The 25,580-nt window shown below is 35.7% G+C and overlaps 1 protein-coding gene across 2 annotated transcripts in view; it reads right to left on the bottom strand.

The window, feature by feature from the left end:
* Window positions 1-25,580, bottom strand: part of PARD3B (par-3 family cell polarity regulator beta) — a 1,037,929-nt gene that overhangs the window by 393,596 nt on the left and 618,753 nt on the right. The window lies entirely within an intron of this gene.

Raw genomic sequence — 25,580 nt, 5'->3', positions numbered from 1 at the left:
GAAAATCCAATACTTTCCTTATGTTCTTATACTATTGTCTTTATCTCATTAAAGAGCATTGGAAAACCCAAAACATGCCTTCATAAATTCATCGATTCATTTGTCTTGAACCTACTCAATAAGCACTTTCTTTCTGAAAAGAATCAGACACTCAAGCCTGGGGTTTAATGAGGAGATACAAATAAATAATGTATTGATACAATGTAATGTAATAAATAGCATAATAAAGGAAGAAGGATATGTGTTAGGGATATAGTAGACAGTCACACAGACACGAGGATTCACAAAAATAATAAAGGTTTTCGGTGACTGAGTACTTGAACCAATACACCTGGGACACTTTCTGTTCATGGCAAGGGAGCAGCATGATAAGAGTGAAAGAGCTCCAGCTTTGCTGTTAAAGGGACCTGGATTCTGACACTAATTACATGTGTGACCATGGACTAACTACTTAGTCTTTTACAATCTTACTGAACTTATTTGTAAAATGTAGATAATGCCCCCTACCACAGAGTATGAGACAACCTAGAGGATATAAAAACTTATCTTGGAATCTAGCAGAAGCAAGTGTTTAAAGATGGATTATACCTGCCTTTCACACACCACCACCTCTGTTAGGTGCTCTGCACTCTATCACATCATAAGTATGTTTTTGAACAGGCCGTGCAACTTCATGCATCTGTACAATATTATATGCATACCACATGGAATTTCTTCTGACTTACAATGAAAATTCATCCATTCTCCTGCTAGGCAAACATGCTTTAAGACCCCATTCAAATGTCATCTTCTCCAGGTCATCTTCTCATGTCTCCAGGCTGAGCTTCAGGACCAAAGTAATTTGTAAATATCTCAATTATTTGTGTATGGGTCTGTTTCACATTAAACATGAGTACCTTAAGGAAGGGATATGTCTTGTTTTTCCTTGTTAGCCTGGAATCATGCCCACCCCCTCGTAGGTACTCATTAATGTTTGCTGAGTGAATGAATGCAACATTTGTATGAGTAAAGAAAGGAAGCAGCAATTTGGATACGTCCATTCAGCAAAATGTTCTAGACCAATGAATGTGAAATATATTCATCGTGGTATACATATGGTTCTATGAATGTTGTAACAAAAATGTGTATAAACCTAGTAAAATTCTTGTGGTGTAATTTGCAGACACGCTCTTGGCAAGGAAAGGGTGACTGGAAGAAGGTGACTGGAATTCGAACCTGGGATAGGTCTAAATAAAGACCACAACATGGTAGAACTGTTTGTTATAAACTCACATATTTTGAGTAGTGAACTGTAGAAAAAAATATAATTGGTAGTCTAGTCACAACTCACTGTGTATCTCTAATAAGTAGGTTATTAGTGTTTATGAATTTACTTTTGGGCTTGCTGGCACTCTTCTCACTGTTGTTCCCCACATGGTAATGACACTCGAAAGAGCAACTCATTCTGTGTACAGAAAATATCACATTACATTAACAACAATACTGAATACTTGGTACAGAGGGTACTCCTTTCAGTACACAAATGTTATGAGTTTTCAAAGCTGTAAATAGAGTAAATAGATGTCTTCTTGTTACATCACAATTTCAGACAAAAACAAAAAGAAAACCCACTAACTTTAAAAACTGCTTCTACAAAGTATTGAAACACTAAAATATTTATAACATATGTGTAAGATATAATGGACAAAAATAAAGCAAACACTGTGTATCAGCCAATGGGTTTGAGAAAAGAATATTAGTTTATTCAATTTCTTTCCTTTCCCTCCTTACTCAGAGGTAATCACAATCCTGAATTTTGTACTGTATCATTTTCTTGCTTTTCTTTAAAATTTTACCACAAATTTGTCCCCAAATAACATTCTTTAAATCTGTATCTTTCATTAAATGATATTGGATTTTGTCACATACTTTTCTGTGTATACTGATGTGATCATACAATTTTTATTTTTCAGTCTGTAATATGTGACTTACAAATGTTTGATTGATTTCAAATTTTAAACCAACTTTGCATTCCCAGGACAAACTCTACTTGGTCATAATCTTTTTTATACATTGTTGAGTTCAACTTGCTAAATTTTTAAAAAGAATTTTATACCAAATTATGAAGAATGTCAATCTAAAGTTTTCTTTCTTCTATGTCCTTGTCTGGCTTTGGTATCATAGAAATGCCAGCTTCATAGAATGAGTTGGGGAAGCATTCCCTCCTCTTTATTTATCTGGAAGTGTTTCTGTAGAATTCCTCCTATAGAATTCACCAATAAAGCCATTTGGACCTAGAGTTTTCTTTGTGGGAAAGTATTTCACTATAATTCAATTTCTTTAATAGCTATAGGGATATTCACACTATTTCCCCTTGTATGAGTTTGTTTGTCTCTTACAAGTTTTGTCCACTTAAGTTGTCAAATTTATTGTTCATGATATTGCCTTAAAATTATTTTAATATTTGTAGAATTTATATTGATGTCCCCTCTCTCAATCCTAACAATGTTCATGTATCTTGTCTAGTTTTATTTTGATCAGTCTGGTTAATGGTTTATCATTTTTATTGACCTTCTTAAAAAACTAGATCTTAATTTAATTTCTCAATTTTTTTCTATTGATTTGTATTCTGTTTTTTATTATTTCCCTTCTAATGATTAATTTGGGTTCAATTTTATTGAACCCTCTTTATTTTCTTAACATGAAAGCTGGCTGAGGTTGTTGATTTGAGAACTTTCTCCTTTTTCTAATATAGTTTAATTCTATAAATTATTCTCTTACTGGCATCCCACAATGTTTTTGAATCACACAAATGTTGATATGTAGTGTTTTCATTTTCATTCAATTCAAATACTTTCTGATTTCCCTCTTAGTATTTTCTTGATCCATGTGTTATTGAGAAGTTCTTTATTTTCCAAATATTTGTAGGTTTGCCAGCGTTCTGTTTTTGAATTTCATTTTAGTTCCACTGTAGTGGGGGAATATAAGTTGTATGACTTGAATTCTTTAAACATTTTTTTTTTGTGCTCAGGAATTCATTGAGATACTTGGATCTGGCTTTCTAGATTTCATTAAATTTGGAAAATTTGTGGCCAGTATTTCTTCATATATTTTTTCTCTGTTCACCCTTCTCTCTCATTTGAGGAATCCAATCACACATACTTTAGAACACCTTGAAGCTGCTCCTCAGTTCACTGTTCTTTGCTCATTTCCGTATGTCTTTTTTCTTCCCGTGTTTCAGTTTGTATAGTTCTACTGCTATGTATTCACATTCACTTATCTTGTTTTCTGCTATTGTCTAATCTGCTATTAATTCCATCCAGTGTATTTTTCATCTCAGACATTAAACTTTTCATTTCCAGAGGACAGATTTTTTTATATCTTCCATACCTCCACTTAACATGTTTAATTTTCTTCTAGGCTTTTGAATATATGGAATACAAACATAATAATTTTTTAATGTGTTTGTCTGCTAATTCTAACATCTGTATCATATCTAGTTTTAATGATTGATTTTTCTCATTATGTGTCATATTTCCATACTTCTTGGCAAGAATGATAACATTTATTGGGTGCTAGATACTGTGAATTTTACCCCTGTTGGGTGCTCGGTATTTTTATATTCTTATAAATATTTTTTCTCTCTTCGGGATATAGTTGAGTTACTTAAAAAGATTTAATCCTTTTGGGTTTTGCTTTTAAGATGTGTTAGTCAGGACTACAGCAGCATTTACCCTAGGCTGATGATGCCCTACTGCAGAAGAAGTGCCTTTATGCATACCTTATCCAATGTCCTGTGGATTTTAAGGTTTTCGCAATCTTGTTGGTGGGAACAGGTACCATTCCTGGTCCTGTGTGAGCTCTGGGTACTGTTTCCTGGATCCTTTGGGGACTTATTTTCTCAGCCTTGGTAGTTTCCTCACATACATGCTCTGATCAGTGCTCTGTGTATAACACCCAAGAGAGATTCTCTATATAGTCCTGGAGTTCACTCTCTATGCAGATCTCTCTTCTCTGGTACTCTCCAAACTCTAACCATCTTGCTTTCCCTGGAGTCTTAGCCCTATCTCCTTAATTCAGGTATTGAAAGATGTAATGTGAATCTTGTAACAAGTTTCACAATACGGTACTATTTAATTTCTCTGAAATAAGTTGCAAGACAATTCCAATATTTAATAAATTAAAATATCTTGTCCTGACAACCACAGCTTCCTAAATCACAGACCAGTGGCCCTAAGACTACTTGAGTAACTATAACCCAAAGTGTAATGGGGAGAACACTGAGCTAAGAATGTGATCAGCGACTGAGGATATTCTTTGAAAGTCTCATTACCTGCTTGCCTCCTACATAAGGATATGATGAAATCAATTCTGAGAATAAGCAATTAAAAAATTTGTTTGGAATACAGGACCACAAAGAGAATGCAGCTAAGCTGGTGGACTGAAAGGAGACCATGTCTAGGCCCAGGGCTATTCCCCTGTCCTGACAGCACACATGCTACCTTCATGAGCAAGTCACATGACTTTCTTCCAAGTGTCCTCATAACCAGACCCAAGGCTTTTTCCATCCCATGACTGAACTTTGGCAAATGCCTCCAACTTGCTCTTGACCTCCCTCCACCTGCTCAACTCTACATCTTATTTACCATATTCCGATTAATCTATGCTAAACAACACTTTCATCATTTCTCTGACCTACTCAAAAACCTTCACTAAATTCACCTGCTTAGAAAATAGTTTCCTTAGTCTTTTATTTAAGGTTTGAACCCTTTTTACCTTTCTCCCTATATTTTCCTCTATTTACCTGTTATTGAAGTCATTTACAGTGATTTCTTGTTTCTTCCTATTTGTCTTTATCCTTAATAGAAATGCCTCAAACCGCTCATATAAAACTACTATATTTCTCCTGGGCCCAGCTCTCCACTATAACCTCCTCTTTGTAGAATACTCTATTTCTGTCTCCCCCGGAACACTTTAGGTTTGCCTCCAAGCAAATGTACCACTTTTTATCCTGTGTTATGTTGATTTGTGGGCAACTTCAATGAAGGCAAAGATAGTATTTTATTCATCTTCACATCATAAACAGTTACAGATTACAAAGGTCCTCTGGTTAGTTGTATGAAGGCTCTCTCTCTCTTTTTTTAAATCTACGACAGGGAAAAGACCACTGTGTGAGATCCCTCCCAGGAAACTTCTTTCTCGGTGAATTCTTTGGATCTACCCAAGGGTTGGACTACTTCCAGTACTTAGACTATGAAAACTCTGTTTCCTAGGCCCTTGATAAGTATTTCCGTTATCAGCAAGAAATCAATATTGATTAAACCATGGGGAAAAAAGGGCAGAGGCTACCCTATAAGTCACACAACAAATGGCCATTATTCACTACTAACCAGTGAAACAACACATCTCTCATCCCACTATTTACAATGTATACTTCCATAGGTGAGTCTCTCTTTAACGGGGATAAGGAGGAAGGAAACTAAAACTTACTACCAACTTACACGTGTCACAAATCGTGCTAAGCATTTTAATGTATGTTATCCCATTGAATCCTCACAAAAGCTCTATTACCTTCACTTTACAGAGGAGGGAGCCGAGGCTCAGAAGTGTTGTGTCATTAAGTTAGCAAGTGGGATAGCTGGGAACTGAAGAGTTCCCAACTTCAAAGTATACATTCCTTCTACTATGTGAGTCCAAGTGGTAGGATTTTGCTAATAGCTTTACCATCAAGAACTATACATTTCACTAGTCACCACTACCTCCTAAAGTAGAATTTCATAACCATGTGAAAGGGCAAACGGTGTCTCTTAAAAATGGTTGTCGATGCTCTCAGAAGTAAGAAATAGGGTTGTCGTAAGTTGTTTTGAGCCTCATACATCTGGAAATTGTTACCAAGGGGAGGCATTGACTATTGTTCAGATGATGTCAGAGCAGGGGAGAAAGAGAAAAATCAAAGTGACATCACAGAGAGTTTACTGCTCGAACATAGGAATGAAGCAACAGAGAGAACCACAAATGAATCCAGTGTGCGGTCTTGGGACTGAGGGCCACCATTATTAGAAGTTAGAGGGAAAAAAATGGGGTAGGATCAGGTCAATAGTCTCGACAGAGTAGAAGCAGCATGGCGTGCCTGGGGACTCACATCTCTCTTTTTCATCCCCTGCCAACTTTTTGATGCAACCTAAGACAGTATTAGATTTTGGCAGCCAAACTGGCCTATTGTTGGCTCGTCAAGTGTACGGTCAATGAAAATCCTGAAGTCCTTTTTATATTAACTGCTGTTAAGCCAGGTCTCTGTCCAACAAATATCCGTGGAGATCCAGTGCTATGCCAGTCATCATGCTGGGCACGGGGATTGTGGAAGTGAACAAGACAGTCTCGAGCTGTGCACCAGCAGGGTTTCTATCACACAACTAACCACAAATAGTGAGAGGAGTATTAGCAAACCTTCCTGATCAAAGCTACCTTCAGCTCTTCACTTTGACAGATGTAATAAGCCCCTGCCTCATCTCTGGGATTCTGCACCTACTCCTTATAGTCTACTTTCCGCACAGGCACTACTGTAATCCTTTTAAAGCAAAAAACAAAACAAATATCTTATCGTGACAGTCTCTTGACTCAAAGCCTACCAATAGCTTCCAACCACATTTAGGAGAAAATCTAAAAACTTACTAGAGTCTCCAAGCCCTGGTTCCTGGGGGCCTTTCCAACTTGTTCTGCATGGCTCTCCCCTTGCTCAGCGTACTTCACCCATCCTGGACTCATTGCAGTTCCCCAAACATGCCAAGTATGACTCCCTTTAGGGCTTTGGGACATGCTCTTCCCCCACATAGTTCATGGCTCACCTTCATTCACATCTTCACAGATATCAGATCATCACAGAGGTCCTGCCGGACCACCTTACCTAAAGTAAGGACTTCCATCCCCAAGTCTGTTACTATCTCCTCCTCCTGCTTCATTCTTCTACAAAGCATTCATCACTGACATTTTCTCCATTAGAACATAAGCTCCATGTGGATGTGGGCTTTGCTTTGTTCACCGTTTTGTCTCCAGGGTCTAGAACAGTGCCTGGTACATGGTAGGTACTCAATAAATATGTTGAATGAAACAAGGATGCTCAGGGAACTGGGAAAATAGGTAATGCAGAGACTAGACCTAGTTTATGGATTGGGCCTTCCTGATGGCTTTAAGTTGAGACCTGGAGATGTAGAGGGAAGGGTGAAGCTGATTTTTGGACAGAGGAAACATGACAGTCCCAAAACAGGTCCCACACACAGAACCTAAAAATCCTTTGTACAGTAGAAGTGCTCAGCATGAGCGCGTGACTGGCGAGAGACCGAATGGGGGAGAAAGAAACGGGTCAGTCACGGAGAATCTCAAAAGTCACATTAATGAGTTTTGTCTTTATCCTCAAGGCAATGGGACACTGTTAAGGGATTTTCAGCAAGAAAGTGACATGATCGGATTTATGTTTTAAAAAGATCACCCAGGCTGCAGCGTGGAAAATGAACTGGATGGGAGTAAGACAGGAGGCAGTTGCTTCTTTTTTTTGAACCCAAGTACAGGAATTTACATTTATCCCTATTAAATTTAATCTTCTGAATTGCAGCTCATCAGTTCTCCCTGTTGAGATCTTTTTAAATCCCTATTCTGTCATCCATGCACTAGCTAACCCACCAAACTGTGTGTCACTTATACATTTGACAAGTCGGCCTGCTACACCAGAGCAATGCGCAGGGCTTATGTTACTGAACGCCATCCCTGCTCTCTTCAGGGGCTTGTGGGATGTCTGGCTGGGTAACAACACACTCTCCCATCACGAGGCAGTACCTCTTGTAAAGTTAACTGGCCATCCCAGAACTATAACCCTCAAGATCCAGTAACCCGAGCTACCCAGGATTTTCATGTGCATTTCCCCCAGACCTTATGGACTTCATACTAAGACAGCAACTCCGTTTATTCTTGCATGAATTAATTTTGGCATCTGGCTTCTGGCTGGGGACTGTATAGGTGCTTCTGTTCCTGACTACAGTAAGTGCTTTCAAAAGATTTCTGTTCTGGCATGAACTGAAATATGTAATAGTGTCTCTATTTCTTCCCAGACTCTACTAACATCTGTTTAATATGCAAACTGTCCAAGGCTACTAGTATGTAATAGATTTTGAAAAGTTGTCATCCAGACTCACTGTTTATTAGAGGATATTAATTTGGGGGTTCATGTGCTGTCTCTCCAATTCAGAGGATACAACCGTTCACTTAAAAAGGATCACAAAGTTCTGCACACACTAGTGAAATGATCTGGTAATTTATACTGATCTATTAGGTGAGCTCATCTAAATCAGGCTCCTTTTTGCAGAACGGGTGGTGACACATACATATTAAATATCCACTATTTTTTGGGAAGGTACTGAGGTATACTAAGGATCCGGAACAAGGTTGAACTAATAGAAAACATTACTGGGAAAAAGAGAAAGTTGCTAGACCCAGACTCCAAAGTGACTTCACAGGAAGCGATTTTTTAATCTCTTTTCCTTAGACCAGGGGTTTCTTCGGAGGCCTCAGAAGCTACCAACCAAGGAAGGGAAAAAGGAAAAGCAGTGGGCTGCATCATCCCCTCCTTTCTGATGCCCCCCAATTCTTACATTAAATACAGTTTCTTGTCATAAAAGTTTGAAAGATATTCAGAAAAATTGACTTAAAATTATTTGGGTATGAATTTCTCATTTAGTAAGAATTGACTGACTTTTTAATTAATCTTTGTGAATACCTAGAAATTCCTGTCAGCTGGGGAAGAAAAGCCCAAAATATAAATGTACTGATATTTTAAAATAAATTCTAAATGTAACAATTAATAAAACTGGCATAATTATACATTTCAGAACTAGTCATTTATTAATTTCAAATTTCTGGCTTTATTCTCATAGTTTGGAGCCAGTAATTTTTTCATGTCTCGGATACTTTGGTAGGTCCTTGTAAAGCACATAGGCTCTAAGCCTTGTGCCTAGAATGACTGATAGGAAAAAAACAAAATCATTGCCTGCTTCAACCAGAGGAACTGATTCAACAGTTCAGGACATGAAAATATAAACTTAAAAATCATAGCTTTAGGATCATTAAGAAGAAAAAAAATTATGATTTACTGATGTTCCATATGGGCATCTCCTTTCTATATGTTGTGCCTTCACTAGATTTTCCAGCTTGAAAATGGCACCTTCATTGTCCCAAGCAACTCTGACTCCTCATCCTCTGCTCCTGCCTCAATATATAATTGGTCAAGCTTGACTTTGACCATAGGTAGGGAATCAGGTCATTGCTCTCTTACTGCTTTTCTACCCATTCTACAATTCTATCAAAATACGATTGGAATAGTAGTCTCTAAAGACTAAGATCTAAAAGAACTCTCAACTTCTGCCAGCTCACATGAGGCTTTCTTTGCATTTCTGTATATAAGCAGTGACCAGAAGCATACAGCCTTACAGGGTAGCTATGGCATACACTGTAGGCTGGCTGACCCAATGTCACCAACAACTTCGTTCTCCCCAGCTACCTTCTGGCTACAAGGAATGTGACATGTTATTGCCTGGCCAATAAGCTAAAAGTGGAAGTTTTCAGGGCAGCACTTCTTAGACAATATTGGATACCCTGATATCAAGGGAAAAAGGTGGCACACCCTTTTGCCCTCTCCCCGTCCACCACTTTTTTTTTTTTTTTTTGCCTGGAACATGGATATGATTTCTGAAGATACAGCAACCATCTGGACACTGCAGTAACAAATATGAGGACAAAGGCCAAAAAATCAAGAATGACAGAATAGAAAAAGAGAAGGAGCCTAGGTCTCTGATGGCTTCCCTGGGACACTGAATTGGCCCTATCCGGCCTTCATGTGATATATGACAAAAAAAGCTGTTTATTACACCACTGCTGGTAGAGTTCTCTGAGAGTTGCAGTGGAACGTGCTCCTATTTAATACCATTTTAACTGGTAGGGAGTAGATTTTTGTGTCGACCCCAAATCTGTTAACAAACATCTCATCATTCTGCCCATAAATATTCTTATCCTCTTTCAGATGACAGTCCTCAGTGATGGGAGGTCAACCAATACACCCTGCTCCCTCTTCGCCCTTTTTATAGTTAAATATCCCCATTTCTTTCTATCAGGGACAGGATTACCTGCTTTTTAAATTGTATTTTAAAGTTATTTTAACGATGCCAATTGATTTTATTCTAATTGTAAGTGTAATACATACTTGAAGATTTGAAATATGCAGAAATATACCTAAGATAAAAATGATCCTTGCACTGTCCACTAAGAGAAAAATCAACGTTAACATTTTGACAAATGTCCTTCCATTGTTTATATACGTATAGACACGCACATCTCAACATACATACATATACTAATTGTATGCTGTGGTCTTCAAAAGTTTTATCACTAATGTTTCATATCATTAAATAGTCTGAAGAGTTTTATTGGTTGCATAATAGTCTATTATATCTATCAGATTAATAGCCTATAATTTCACTAATCCTCTTACTGCTGGAAAATTAAGTTCACTACAGTGAAAAATCAAACTTAAATTTTGGTCAAATCTTTCATTTTTTTTGTAGGATGGTTCTTCTAAATGGAATTACTGGATAAAAGGTAAAGATGGTGCTAAGGTGTCTTATACAATTACCGCATTGCCTCGCAGTAAGGTAGCATCAACTTAAAAATACAACAAGCATGTGTTGTAAGGCTGGTGCACATATTTTTCAACATTTTCCAATATTTGCCAATATAATATCTTAATTTCCTTATTGCTTGTGAGGCTGAATATGTTTAATATATATTGGCTTATTAAATTTCTCTTTGCTTTTGTGAATTGTCTGATCATATATATTTCTAATTTTATATTGAAATGTTTTCTAATTACTACCAAGAGCTCTTCCTACATTAGAGATGTTAATCCTTTGTCATGTATTTTATAATTATTCCTTTATTCTCTTGAACACAGAACATGAGGATAATAGGGAGTGATTATTAAGTGTCTCTTAAACAGGGTCTCAATCTTATTTTAAGAAAGCTGGAGTTTCCAAATTAATTAATTTTTCAGGATGTTGCTGGATTAAAAAAGAACAATGTAATCCAAAATGAACTCATGGATCCATCCTTAGTTTCACATATACTACCCATAGTAAATCTCTTCTCCAACTCAAGAAAAAAATATATTCTCTTTCCACTCAAATAACCTTCTCTACATATCTCTCTTAATACTAGCATTTTATTTTCAAAATGAACCTTCTAAAACATGCTTAGAAAAGTACATGGTAGTGATATATTGAACGCCTGTTTAAGATTATTGCCTTCTTTCACAAATATAATATTCCCAGTCCATTAATGATGAAGCATATCATCAGTTTTTCCAGTGGGGCAGACAATTAGACTGAGCTGTCTTTATAAATTCTTGCCCTTAACGACTCTGTGACCACATTTTCAATATAACAACATCTCTAAATTATGGCTTGTAAAAAACTATTTTACAAGTTTTACAAAAATAGTTTACTATTTTACAAAAACTATTCTTTTTACTTGGATACAGGTTTAGATATCTAAGGGGTTAGTTAATTTAGTCGATTTAAGTGTTAACTAATACATCTATGCTGGATACTGTCTAAGTCAGGTTACATGATTATGGGGCCTTTTAAGGTTCCTCAGTTGCCTTAGCATACGAGGCTGTAGAAGACTGTACTTGTATTAATAAATTCTTTGATTAAACCTAAATACAAAAACTGCTTTGTGGATAAAAATGGGTGTAAATTACAGAGCTGTAATGGGTGAGCCTGTACCAAGTGTTTAAACTATATAGAATATTTCCAATTTATTCTAAGTTAATCATGTTCTTTGACTCAGAATTTTTTTGGTATTATTTTGGGGTATTTGTCATGATGACTAATACTATATGACCCAAGGTGAGCAAAATCTCTGAATGTTCAGCTTACACAACCTTTGCCACAACTCACATGCAGTCAAATTGCTCTGTCCTGATGTAATTCGATTTTGTGTTGCTGCACGTAAAAGCAAGCAGTTCAGGAATATTTTGAATATAATTCCCATGGCACGAGGTTTATGCACAGACTACACCACTCTTCTGCACACAGATTTACGGAAAATGAAAATGGGAGCCATAAATAAGCACACCGTTTTTTTGTTACAGAAATACTTATCTTCAACTTTTTCTAATTCAACAAACAAAAGGAAAAAATTCTCATAAATTAAAATATAAATAAAAGGATGTACTGCTTTAGATTAAAAGGAAGATAACAAAAAGAAATGATAGAAGAACACAAAGGGGAAAAAATGTCAGTGATAGAAGACTAGGAAGGGCCACAAAACAATCTGATCTAATTAACCCTCCCTGGCAGTGCAAGGGAATTCACATGATCTAAATCAATTATGTCAAGTGATTGCCTAATTTATTCATAGATTCCTCCAATTAGGAAATAAAGCACACGGCCCTTTTCTTCAAGTTTTAAACAACTGCTTTCACTCTTTTCTGTGTAATGGAATTAAAGCCCTTGGCCTTCTGTATTTTCTGCATTTGACTCTTTCCTTAAATCTGTTCATTATTATGAACCTTCTCCAAACACTTTCAAATGAACAAAACTAGTTTGGGTAAGTGAAAGTGAATGTAGACTGCTATACTCCACACCCTCACAAAATATTTTTATCCCTATTCTATTTTGCTACCCAAATCAAACATTTATTTGCACTTTTATTCATTTATACTTTAAGTATTCGTCTGCACTTTTATTCATCCATTCATTCGATATTTTGATGTGGAAAAGGTGAACCTTTCTACTTAGTAAGATCAGTCAAATCAATCATGGAGATCAATGCGTTTCTGAGATTGCAGCCAGATTGCTCTAATCCTATCCATCCACATCATCCATCTTGGATTTACTCGACACCTACATATTCTAAGTGGTGAGGAGGAAGCCAAAGTCTTATAAAGTATGACCCTGTAAAGGCTTGTAATCTGGTTAGAGTGGGCAAAAATTCTCACTCAGTAGGTACCCAAACGAGTATGCAATTCAGTGCTAAAATTCAGGATACCAAAAGAAATTGCTTTAAGAATTCAGAGAAAGAGCTGGAAAAAAATGACAGCTCCCTGGAGCAGGCAAGACTTGAGTGGGTCCTGAATGAAAGTTAAAATTTAAATAGGAAAAAAGAGAAGATGACGGTCTTCTATTTTTAGAGTTGAGACCGGGAAATTAATAAGCCTCACTTGCAACACAAAGGTACAATGGTTTAGAGCCTAGGCATCAAAGTTTAATGTGCCTGAGTTCAAATCCTGGCTCCATTGCTTACTAGCTATGATACCTTACAGAAATCGATCACTTTAAGCCCCGTTACACTCATCTGTAAAATGGCAATAGAACTGCTGTGCAAAAAACCACGCTTGGCGTATAGCAAGCGCTCAAAAAAACATTAGCTACCACCACTACCATCACAGATACTACTGCTTTCTCTCTTTTTCCTCTTCATATTCTAGATTAATAGGTATCATCACTGCCCTGAATATTGGGCTGAGGAGTTTGATCTTTTTACCAGGAGTAAAGGAAAGTCGGCGGCTTCTAGCCATTGGATAGACAGGCATCCAGCAATGTATGAGAGGTTATTTTACCATACATGTGCTATTCTTTCTGAGGCACATTGCATGCAGTCAGTCACATTCTGTCATCATAATCCATTATTAATTCATGCTTAGTTACAGCCTTGTTCTTTCATGCTGCTCTGCAGTTAATTCCTGCATACTTAGCGACCATAGACACTCCTCTACCCTGGAGATTCTCTCCCAGATTGCATCCCGCTGCACAGCACTGCTCACATGTCCCAGCTTGCTGGCAATCCTTTCTTTCCTCCCTCTACTGTGGCTCTTGCACATCACCTTTCAACTTCACAAACACATCTTCTCTGCCAAGGGCATTCCTCAGAGTTCTAGCCCTGTGAGATGGTCTGTACTCAAGGTTTCTGTGATCAAATGAGTTTGGGAGATGCTGCACATTATTGTATCTTGAAGACTTGCGGGGACTCTTAAATGCCCAGCGATGTGCATAGAACACATTAAAGGTTGTGAACAATCTTGTATTTAAGAAGACTGTTAAACTCAGAAATTTCCAAACTTGCTTGACCGTTCTTCACTATATCATTCAAGTTACTACTAAGACATTCAAACAATTCAGTTTCAATTTTATGTTCACTTATTTTTATATTAATGAACACATTCTTTAATCTTCGATAAGGCTTCATTACTAGTCCATAGTTAGAGGACTTTGCCACTTATGATTTTCCTCTAGAGGGGGAAAAAAAAAACGAAGGAGAAAGCACTAAGATTATTCACATGGAATCTACTGATTTATTAAGGACAGAAATAGGAAATCTCTGACATAACTCAGTTTTTACTCAATATGGGTGCTAAGTATTTTTTTCCAAATTTAGAAAATGGGCTAAATATTTTCCAATAACTCGGTACACTCTTGTTTTCCTTTTAAGACTTTTTTAGCTGCAACCTCTGCAGGTCTCACATTCTTTCAGGACAATCCTGATGTGCTTGGGGATTATGCCAGTTAGTTCCTGGATCAGCAGAGGGTAGATTAGCTATTCCCAGCTCACTTGAAACCATCACTCATGATTAGTCAATTTCCAATTTGATCTCTATTGCAATTTTTGCTTTAATTTTAATAACATCATCTGATAGAGTTCCTAGAACCTTTTCTTATGAACACTAGAAACCAAGTGGGGATTGAAACATTAGCCTTTCCAGTCATTTTCCTTCTCTCCACAATTTGTGGAAGTTCGTGTTTGTTATACTGAATATCTTTCTGGTGTCTTTATTCACTTATTATTACTGTTCGTGAGACTATTTCCACTAAGGGTAACCTACAGAAATAAGATAGTCTGTTGTCACTGATAAGTTTCAGTTATTTAGAACAGTGTGTGGCACAGAGGAAGCACTCAATAAATATTTGTTGAAGGAAGGAAAAGAGATGGATGGGTGAATTTTACATGGGACTGAAATTATGTTTTCAAGTGTTGGACAACTTTTCAGTCTTATAAAAATAGAGTAGGTGTTTCTGGCGACACCAGCCCTTGTACTAATGTGCTCTAAATCAGCCAAAGCCACTGGATACACAGTATAGTAGTTTTAGTGTTCCAGTGAAGAACCAAAAAGAAATTATTTTAGTAAGATTAACTGATTTACCCTAGATTAAGAAGTTTTTCTCACAAATAAGTCCAAGTTCTGACTCTGTTTCTGATTCATGTTTAACTAGACATTTTCTAACCATTTAATGAAAGATACAGATGTAGTAATTAATATGTACTTTGGAGGAAGAAATATACTTAGCTTTAGGAAAGTAAAAGCAAAATATCTATTTTCCCCCATGAGCAAGAGCTGAGATTTGACCTTTAATGAAGATTAACATTTTACTTCCAAAAAGTGATATTTAATTTAGAAATTTTCAGGCTTACAGAGGAAATGCTCAGATGATTCAAAATAGAAAATATACAATAAATAAATATATAAAAAATGTTTAGCCACAGCAATAATTTTAAAAGTAGAATTAAAATATTCCTGTTGAGCTTACAAAATTGGCAAAAATGAAAAAAAACGATGACAGATTCCTCCATATACTACTCAGAAGAGTGTAATTTCCTTTCTGGAGGGCAGCTGGTCATATATATCAAAAAAGCCTTAAATCTTTATATAATATTCAAAGAATGATACACACAGAAATTCACAATGATGAAATAATTGTGATTTTTTACAAAGGTTTATGTACTAGTAGGGTCAATCCACTGCTATTTCTAAGAGCAAAAAATTGGAAACAACTCTTACAGCCAAATGATATAATATTAAGCAAATAAATCAGGCTATATTTATTCAAGAGTAAGCTTTACAATTAGAAGACAGTAATATAGAAAAAAAGACACAGAGAATAATATTTAAGCTAGATTATTCTTAAAGGACCCAAATTTAAAAGCATATGTTCAGTAGAATCACTTTGGGGAAAAATTAGAATATAAAAATATGAATATGTATATATGAGAATAGAAATATATAAGACCAAAGAAGTTTTGCTTTTTAAAGAACAAACTGCAACTTCTGCACTTAAAAATGAGATAGTTGTACCTTCCTACAGTAGTTTTAATCTCTGCATAAAGTATTGCCAATAACAAATATTTATCATTCTGAATAGCATTTGGAAGAGACAACTATAAAACTGCCGAACTTCATTAACATGTATTTATTATAGTATATATTTTATATGATTTTTATTATACTATAATTATATATTTATATATAGTATTTTCAGCTAATGGAACTCTCACTTCAAAACAAGTAAAATGGTTCATATTTGCAAGGAGAATTTAAGTATTTTGTTCAGCTTTGAAAAGCTTCCTTAGCTTCATATTTTATGAAGATGTTCTTATATTATTACGAAAGTTCTATTAAAAAGGAACACAGAATTTCATTTAAATATGAATGGTGGTTTAGAAAACAAGGGCAAGTGGGAAAGAAAGTTCATCTTTGGCCTTATTTAAAATGGTTAGTATCAGAGATGTAGAGCCTCAACTGAGGTGCAAAAATATTCAATATAAAGAAGAAAGCACTTCATTTACTAATCCAACATTTAAGAGGGACTCGGAATATGTCAGTTCTAAAGGATGAGGCAGATTCTCCATTGATCAGGATTTCCCATCGGAGCACAAATAATGCTCTAAATATACAGAAGCTAATTTAAGAAAGATTGGCATGGGTTTGCCATTGGCATAATGTCATTGGTTAAGGTTCAATTATAAACATTTCCAAATGTTATAGTTTTCTTTATATTTCTTGTGGGAAAACAGAGCCTTGGGTTTCTCTTCCCAACACTAAATTTTTACTTTATCTAGATATGCCACTAAACCATACCCCAGCTTAAAAAAACCTAATCTTAGTGAAAAACCATGGCAACATTTGAGACCATGTGTGACTCCATGATTGAATTAAGAATCTACATACGAAATCCACAGCAACCTTTTCTGCAGTATTTCACAACACTGACTTGAGGAGAATTTACTTATACCGGCAGCTCAAGTCAGCCACCAAGTACAAAAATACGTGTAGGGTATGAAGAGGCTCACCTCTGATACCACTACTGACATTACCCTCTCCACGACTGCTGCTATGACTAATAACATCATTGAACTTCTTATGTTCTAGGCACTAGGTTAAGTGTTTTTATGTAAGAGGGATGGTCCTTGCTTTAAAGATTTTTTTTTTTCCTGATGGGGCATGTGAGAGAGTTGTGCCTCTTAGTCATTCATGCAACAAATGGTGAATGAGAGCAACTGTGTTTAAGGTATTTACCAGCACTTATTCATGGGAGAGGGCATGAGAGTGGGATGGAAGGTGCCACAACTTTCAGAGAAGCCTACAACACACAAAGTATTGAATAGCATAAACGTACAATTTCTACACAAAAGGCATCCTTTTCTACCTAACAGTAATAATGAACACAAAGTCAAATTAGTCTTGAAAATGAACTTCTTGAAAATATATTCCTTAGGGACTGTAAATTTAAAAAGCAAGAAAAAAGAATACATATGGAAAAGAATTTGAAAAAGAATATATATATACGTGTAAAACTGAATCACTCTGCTGTAGACTTGAAACTAACCCAACATTGTAAATCAACTACGCTTCAATTAAAAAAAAGGATACCTATGGAATTACAGGGTGAGAAAGAGGTCCTTTACAGAGAGAAGCATTTATGTACCTTTGCTTCCAACCCCAATAGTTATTCCAATTAATTTTAAACAGAATCTGCATTATTCTGCTATATTCAATATAATGATCTAGTTATATTAAAGGTATAGAGAAGTGATCCATATCACTATAATTTAGTTAATAGTAATACTAGTCCTTAATTTATTTTCATTTTTAAATGTGCAATTGTCTAAAATTTAATTATATGTTTTAGTTAACGCAAATGTTTTTTCTTCTGCTTAAGAATAAAAACAATGCTTTTTCTTAATGTTTTGAAAGAGGCCTGGCTTTGGATGTGTGAAGTCAGTTATTCTAAGTTTTCCTGGTTTCTCTTTTTGCACCAGAGAAGAATTCAGCCTGAGTTCTGATATGTAATTTCTCTAAACTCATTGAACCTGATTTCATCTAGTCACCCTACTTCAGTTATAACCTGTGTTGTTACTTTAACTATTTAAACATATTAAGGTACACTAAAAAATTAAAAAAAAAAAAACCGTACCTTTTATTTAAAGACAAAAAATGCAGTGTCTCCTTTTCCATTTTTCTCATGAATTTTGCTTCTCTTCTCAGTCTTCATGAGTTGTTTCAATTTATATATCTATTCCTTCCTTGCATACAAAATATGCCACAAACCAGAATTAATTTTCCATCCTTATTAACTTCCTAGATTTCAAAGCTTGTAAACTTGATGTATCTTCTGATCTGGCTATCATTGCTTGATATATTTCGGGTGCAGATTCAATTTTAAACAGATTTGAGTTTTTCAATATTAGCCATGAAAATATCTAAGGAGAGCTCTCATATGTCTTTTTTTCTTTTTTTAAAAAATATTTATTTATTTATTTTTGGCTGAGTTGGGTCTTTGTTGCTGCAGGCGGGCTTTCTCTAGTTGCAGCGAGCGGAGGCTACTCTTAGTTGCAGTGTGTGGGCTTCTCGTTGCGGTGGCTTCTCTTGTTGCGGAGCACAGGCTCTAGGTGTGCAGGCTTCAGTAGTTGTGGCGCATGGGCTCAGTAGTTGTGGCTTGCGGGCTCTAGAGCACAGGCTTCAGTAGTTGTGGCTCGCGGGCTCTAGAGCGCAGGCTCAGTAGTTGTGGCGCACGGGCTTAGTTGCTCCGCGGCATGTGGGATCTTCCAGGACCAGGGCTCGAACCCATCTCCCCTGCATTGGCAAGCGGATTCTTAACCACTGTGCCACCAAGGAAGCCCTCTCATATGTCTCTTAAGTCACCTCTCTTCCAGGCAAGATATCTTTATTTCTTTCCACTGTTTTTCATCAGACATGGTTTCAAGGCCTCTCACCAATATCTGGATGCATCTACTCTGTTCTTGTCTTTATTAAAATACTGTAGCCAGAATTAAATACAGCATTCTATCTAGGTGGGTTACGGCCAGGCCAGGGTATAGCGGAACTGCTGTCTTCCTTAATCTGGTAACATGGAACTAGCTTTGGGGGTGGCCATGTCAGGCAAGAGCTAAAAATCAGGGACACCTTCAGTAACTGTTATTATCCCAAGTCTACAAAACTCTACACTTGTACAATTGAGCTCTTTTAACCTGACTTCAGGACATTGCCTTTATCTTTCACCACACTATCTAAAATAGGCTTGCCTCTCCCCAGTCTTCATCTTTACCTGAATTTGGCTTCAGAGAAATCATCTCTATCTGAAATTTTATTATTTATTTACTGCTATGCAATTTTATCATCTATTTACCCAACGAGAATGACAATACCATAAGAGTGGAGCCTTTATCTTATTTACCTAGGTATTGCCTGGCATAGAGAAAGTATCCAATAAATGGCTGTTCAATGAATTCATCATCATTCGATAAATTCTATCTTCTTCAATTCTGAATAAATCATTTGAATGTTAATTCTGTCAATCTATCATACTACCCAATTCTCTGAGACAACACCTATTGAAAATTTGGTAAGAACGCCTTTCATGTTTTCATCCAAGTTACATATACCCAATATTCATCAAATTCTGTTGTTTTGTTAGAATATAACAAGAGGGCCCAAGTACAGTCTTATAGTATACGTTATTTAATTCCTTTCAGAGTGACAACGCACCTTAATTAGCACATTTTGGGAAAGGGCATCCTAATGCTATTACCTAGCTTAGTGCATAATTTGGTAAAACTCTCACTCAGAAAACAAATGGAAATAGCTTTATTAAGATCAATGTAAACTACATGTGTAATATTTCCCTGATTTGTCAGTCTAGAAATCCTATCAAAAAGGAAAGCAGACACTGGTTGTTTCAGAGACCCCAGCATTGAGGTGGCTAGTGACCACTTTTTTATTTTCCTTTTCATTTGACAAAGAGAAATCCTCTGAGGATCAGCATTGAGATCACTAGTTTCACCAGTTGTTTCTGGAATTCATCATCTTTGTGAAAATTGGTAATTTGCTTCCTGCCCGCCAGTCTGAGGACTACTCCTAATTTCTAATGATCAGGAATAGTCACTCAATAATCACAGTCCTTTTCGTGCACAGGGATACAAAGCGTCTAGATTTCCGCTTGCTGGCAGCCATGCTTTTCCAGTGTGAACGTCATTCTCTTGTGTGCATGAAGATAAAATTAACACAGGAACCGGTGGCTCTGCTTTCCACCTGACAGCTGTTACGTGCTCTAAACAATGGTCCACCACACTTTCTTTCTCGTGCTCTAAAAATAGCTTGACTGTCTAACTCTTAAAAGTTTTGCAAGCCTCATCGTGTGCAGCTGCTTAACTCTTCCTACATTGATTCTTTTAGATCATTGTTACTCGTTTTTCACACCATTTGCTTCTCTCTTTCTCTTCTCTACACAGCCAAGCTTATCAATTAGTTCTTAGAGTAGCCACACTAGTGCTTCAGATGCCTCTCCCTTTTCTTCTAAGTTATCACCATCATGTCAGTACTTCTTTTGGGGGATCTTCACTCTTGAGTTTCCCTTTCTTGTTAGGGTTGTCATCTAGGTATCTGCAGCAAGCACCATTTCTCTCATTTACTACTGAATCCTCAGCATTTAATGCACTTCCTGGCACACAGTAGGTACTCAAGAAACATTTGTTTAATCAATGAGTAAATATTCTCTGTAATTCCTTCATTTTGACTTCCTAAAGCTTAGGGCATTCACCTGATTGTGTCCTTGAACTCTTCCTCATCTAATAGAGATGGTAGATGCTTTCTTTTAGTATTACCATTAATTCTTCTTTACCAATCAGGTTGTTGTTTTTGTTTTTTTAATAAGTCAAAGTTATATCTTAAATAGTGGTACTCAATTCAGCTTTCACAATATTCAGGGGTATTACTTACTGATGGACAATAAAGAAGATCCCTGGATATAAATAAAAACTTATATTAAAAATGTTAAAATATTATATGGCATTATATGACATATATTAACTGATAAATCAGCATCACAGTTATCAGAATATACAGTTTTATAAAAATTCTCCTGTGTATTCAGTGTTCAGGATTTTTGTCTTATTTCTGAGAATGCGTATGAAGGGTCCTCACTATATAAAAAATAATTTTAAAAAGAAAGTATTAGAACAGTAGAATGGGTTTAATTAACTTTTTTCATGCCCATCTTCCATTGGATACTAGAGATACCTGACTGCCCTCTGAGAGGAATGTCTCATGTGTATGAAAGGGTTATATTCAAAATTTGACCCAAATCTTTTGTTGAAATGAGAAATCAGATTTATAATTTACTTTGACTGTGAATGTCTACCAATATTTCTATCTTAATACAAATTTCAGCAAGCAACTAGCAGAAAATAAATTGCTGAATCACAGATCTTCAAAGAAAACCAATTTATCTATCGTCTTGATTTTAGGGATAGTCATTCATAAGACACACACACTGTTTTAAGAGACTATGAGACGTGGAATGTTAACAACCTTCATTGTCAGGAAACTTCCTAAAATTTTGCCTGAATGCCTCATGCATCACTTTAAGCTCATTTCCTCTCATTGAACAGAGGCAGGACAGCTGGTCAGCATCTTCCATCTGCACTGCCTTCAGCCTTCCTCTAACTGTGTTACACAACACCCTTCTGAAATGGGAGTAGGAGGCCAATTTGAAACAGGAGAGAAAACTCTCAGGAAAAAAAAAAAAAAAAAAAAATCTTGTGGGAAATAGCGTTTTAAACTTAACTTTGAATGGGGCTATAGATTAGGTCAGGGAATGGGCCAAAATACTGAAGTGCTGTTCCCTGAATAATTCAGACTAATTCTTAAATAGTATTAGGGGGTCATAAAACACCAGGCCTGGATATTAAAGATGTTTGTGCCTCATCAAAAAGTCTTTGAATGTGACTCTCTGGCATACTGCCAACAAGGTCAGCTCTTTGGGGGAAAACCCTATGCCAAAGGCCAAAGAGGCAGCTGTGTTATTCAGCTCCTGAGAGCTTCCAACTCAACACCCACACAAGCTCAATTATGAACAAATTAAAGGGATCCAGACTGAACATAGTAATTCTGGTAATTTAAATAAATAGAGGAAAGTCTACAATTAGTAGGAAAAGATTGATTTTCTGGAAAACCCAGAAAATGACACCCTAACCCCTTTGAATAAGCATAGTTACATCTAATTATTTAAAAATAAATTCCCTTTATTCATCATTTTAATCATTTCTGATCTGACTTAAATGTGGCCACATGCATGCCAGCAAAAGTATCCACAGATATTGAGGCAGAATATCCTCAAATAAATCTATAACTTTTCGATATATAGGAATTAATGACCCTGAGTAAAATTATAATCAGAGTCTTACACCTACATTTTAGATCACATAGATAAATGTTGTTACTCATTTCTACCTTCTTCAAATGCAGAGAAAAATTTAGAGTCATTCAGAAAGAATCAAAGATTCAATACTGGGGAATCTATTAAAATAACTCACTATATTAATAGAATAAAGAACAAAATACACATGATCATCCTGTATAGATCTTTAAAATCACTTAATAAAATTCAACATCCATTCCTGCTTAAACAAAGTGAGCAAATAAAAAACTTTTCAAGAAGCTAGGAACACAAAGAAACTTGTTTAAATTGATCAAAACATTTCTATCAGGAACCAACAGCAAACATCATAAATTAATGGGCACACGCATGGCTGAAGCGTTCCTCTTTAATCTTTAAATTCATTTTTGATGAGCTGATCTCAAGTTCATGTGGGAGAATAAATGCATGTGAAGGGCCAAAGTAATTGTACAAAAGAAGAAAAAAACAGAGGAAGATAGCTCTATAAGTTACCAAAATACAGTGTAGTCGGATGACAATTGAAACAGGGTGACACTGGCATGGGACAGACCAATGTATCAATAGAACAGCATGTCTGGAAATCACCCTATGTATGAAAGCGAATTTAGTATTCAATGTGACTGCATTCCAAATTAATGGGGGAAGGACATAAAAGTCAGTAAATGTTATGAATAATTTGCCTATTTACATGGAGAAAAATTTTTCCACCTCATAAACCATGAATAAAATTATTGCTAAACATGGAAAAAAAACCACCAAGCCTTTAAACGTACAAGAAAATAAATGAGATAAATAAAACCAAACAGTCATGAAGGAAAAGATGGAAATATTTGACTATAAGACTAAAGCCTTTTTTATAGTAGAGGATATCACGATCAAACTAAGAAGACAAATAATAGATTGCAAAAAGTTATTTATAACATACATAACAATAGTCTAAAGATGAAAAAGAATTAACAAATGGAATATTTTCGGCAAAGAATACGAATAAACAAATCATAGAATAAGAAATACAAATGCACCAAACCCCCTTATCCAAACCAAAAAATACAAACTCTCAATTAAGTCCAAATTTAATCAAAAGGGGAAAAGTAAATAGTAAATCAAGATTCATTCATATAACCTAACACTATACAATTAGTATAAAGAAACACAACGTGTGATAGAGATGTTTGTACATAGATGGAATGGCAATTAGGGAGAGTATTTTCTATAAGGATATACATAGCAAACTATGTTAAAATCATGTTTGTATCTCAGAAATAAAAGAAGGAGATGGGGATGAGAAGTCTTTATTTTTCACGATAAGAACTGTCTGTCTTTGGAAACATAAGTGAAAATAAATAAATGGAACCCACTCACCTTGAAAATAATCTGAACATAATATGCAAATGAAAATACTAGCTTAGACTCAGCAGCAAAAATGAAACAAATAAAAACAAAGAAGGTACCGATGAGGCTTATTAGCCTTTGAAGAAGTTTAAAGGCTTTATAAAGGAGGAATATCCAATGTAAATTATGCAATAAATAGGAGGTTTATCTTTTTCATTTTGAACCATATGAAATTGCTGTTTTTCTAGGTCAAAAACAATCAAATAGCACTAATTTGCTGTTCAACCTAAATACCTCAATTTTTAAAAACTTTTTGAAGAAAGGATCTTGACCCTGCTGAGAGGATTATTCCTCTAAGCATAGTCACCAACCTTTTTATCAAATATATTAATTCCTTATGTTGGCCCAGTGCCATATATGGAAAACTAAACTACTTACAATATCTTTTTCATCTAATCAAACAGGAAAGACACTTCCAAATGTTTACCATTCTGGTATCACCTGAGCTTATTCATTGAGAAAAAGCAACATATTTATTGAGCTCACTCAATTGTTCTGAGAATAGGGGTTCAGAATGGCCCTAGAATGTTGACCTCAGAGCCCTCTGAAAGACTGTTAGCTTTAATTTGGCTTTTCCTGGAAGGGACCAAACTTTGATAGTTTCTTACAAAATGTTTTTGTAGCATATTTTACCGCTTGTGCTGTATGGTGCATTTAAGCCTATGCTTTTAGTTTGATACCTGTATCCTGAAGAAAATAGCTCATGACCTTTGCCCAACTATGTAAAATTGAACAAACATTACTATTGTCATTTATGTTATAAGTACAATAAAATGCAAAGAGTGACTGCTAACTTCATATTTTGCAAGGGTTATTTCAATCTAAACGAGAACATTTCTCAGAAACAAAATTTTCAGTAACAAAAAATGTAAACAGAAATACTGTTTCTGGACATGGCTTAGGTTTTGTTTTTATGGAACTGATAATTTTCTTCTTTCTTAAAATGGATGCTATATTTTTCTTTTGCAGAGACTTTTAAAAACAGTACTACTGGCTACTTTTTTTTTTTAATTAAATGAGGAAAAGAGTAATATATTTCTTACCCCAAATTAAGAGCAGTTTTTACCCATTCATCTTCTTTATAGAGAAATTGGGAAGACAGAACAGGAAATATTTATCAAGCACTCTATAAAAACAAATTGCTCCTTAAATTATTAGTAGTAATCTGTGTCACTGTCACACATTATTCCTTTGGTCAGAGGTTCACGCTTGAGAAAATACCCCTTTTTGACCAGTGCTCAAGACAGCTTCCTTATTAAGGCTTTCTGTCAGTCTCTCACTATAGGTGATTAGAGCAAATGTATCCCAGCGATCTAGTTAATTTATAGAAAATAGAATCAATTTCTCTTTTTTCATCGTGACGGAACATCTTTTTCAACTCCTATAAATGAGTAACAGATAAGCACTATTTATCAGATTGTTTCATGGAACACACAGTTTTGATTATTCCATTTTCTTGGTGCTACTAATGAAATATGTAATATGCTTCGGGGAAAAAAAAAACAAAAAACATTGGCAAAGCTTGGCCTCTGAGCGTTCAGGAAGCAGTGAATATTTTGCTGAGAATTTATTTTGCACCAGCATCCTATTCCAATAGTTCTCTCTCTCTAAGGACCCATGGGAGTGCAACAATGTGCTTGGGTACCTGAGATGTCCTCC

The sequence above is a fragment of the Balaenoptera ricei genome, chromosome 7, assembly GCF_028023285.1.
Source record: "Balaenoptera ricei isolate mBalRic1 chromosome 7, mBalRic1.hap2, whole genome shotgun sequence".
NCBI classification, from domain to species: Eukaryota; Metazoa; Chordata; class Mammalia; order Artiodactyla; family Balaenopteridae; genus Balaenoptera; species Balaenoptera ricei.
Note: the sequence above shows the minus strand (reverse complement) of the source record. Positions and strands in the feature narration are given on the sequence as shown.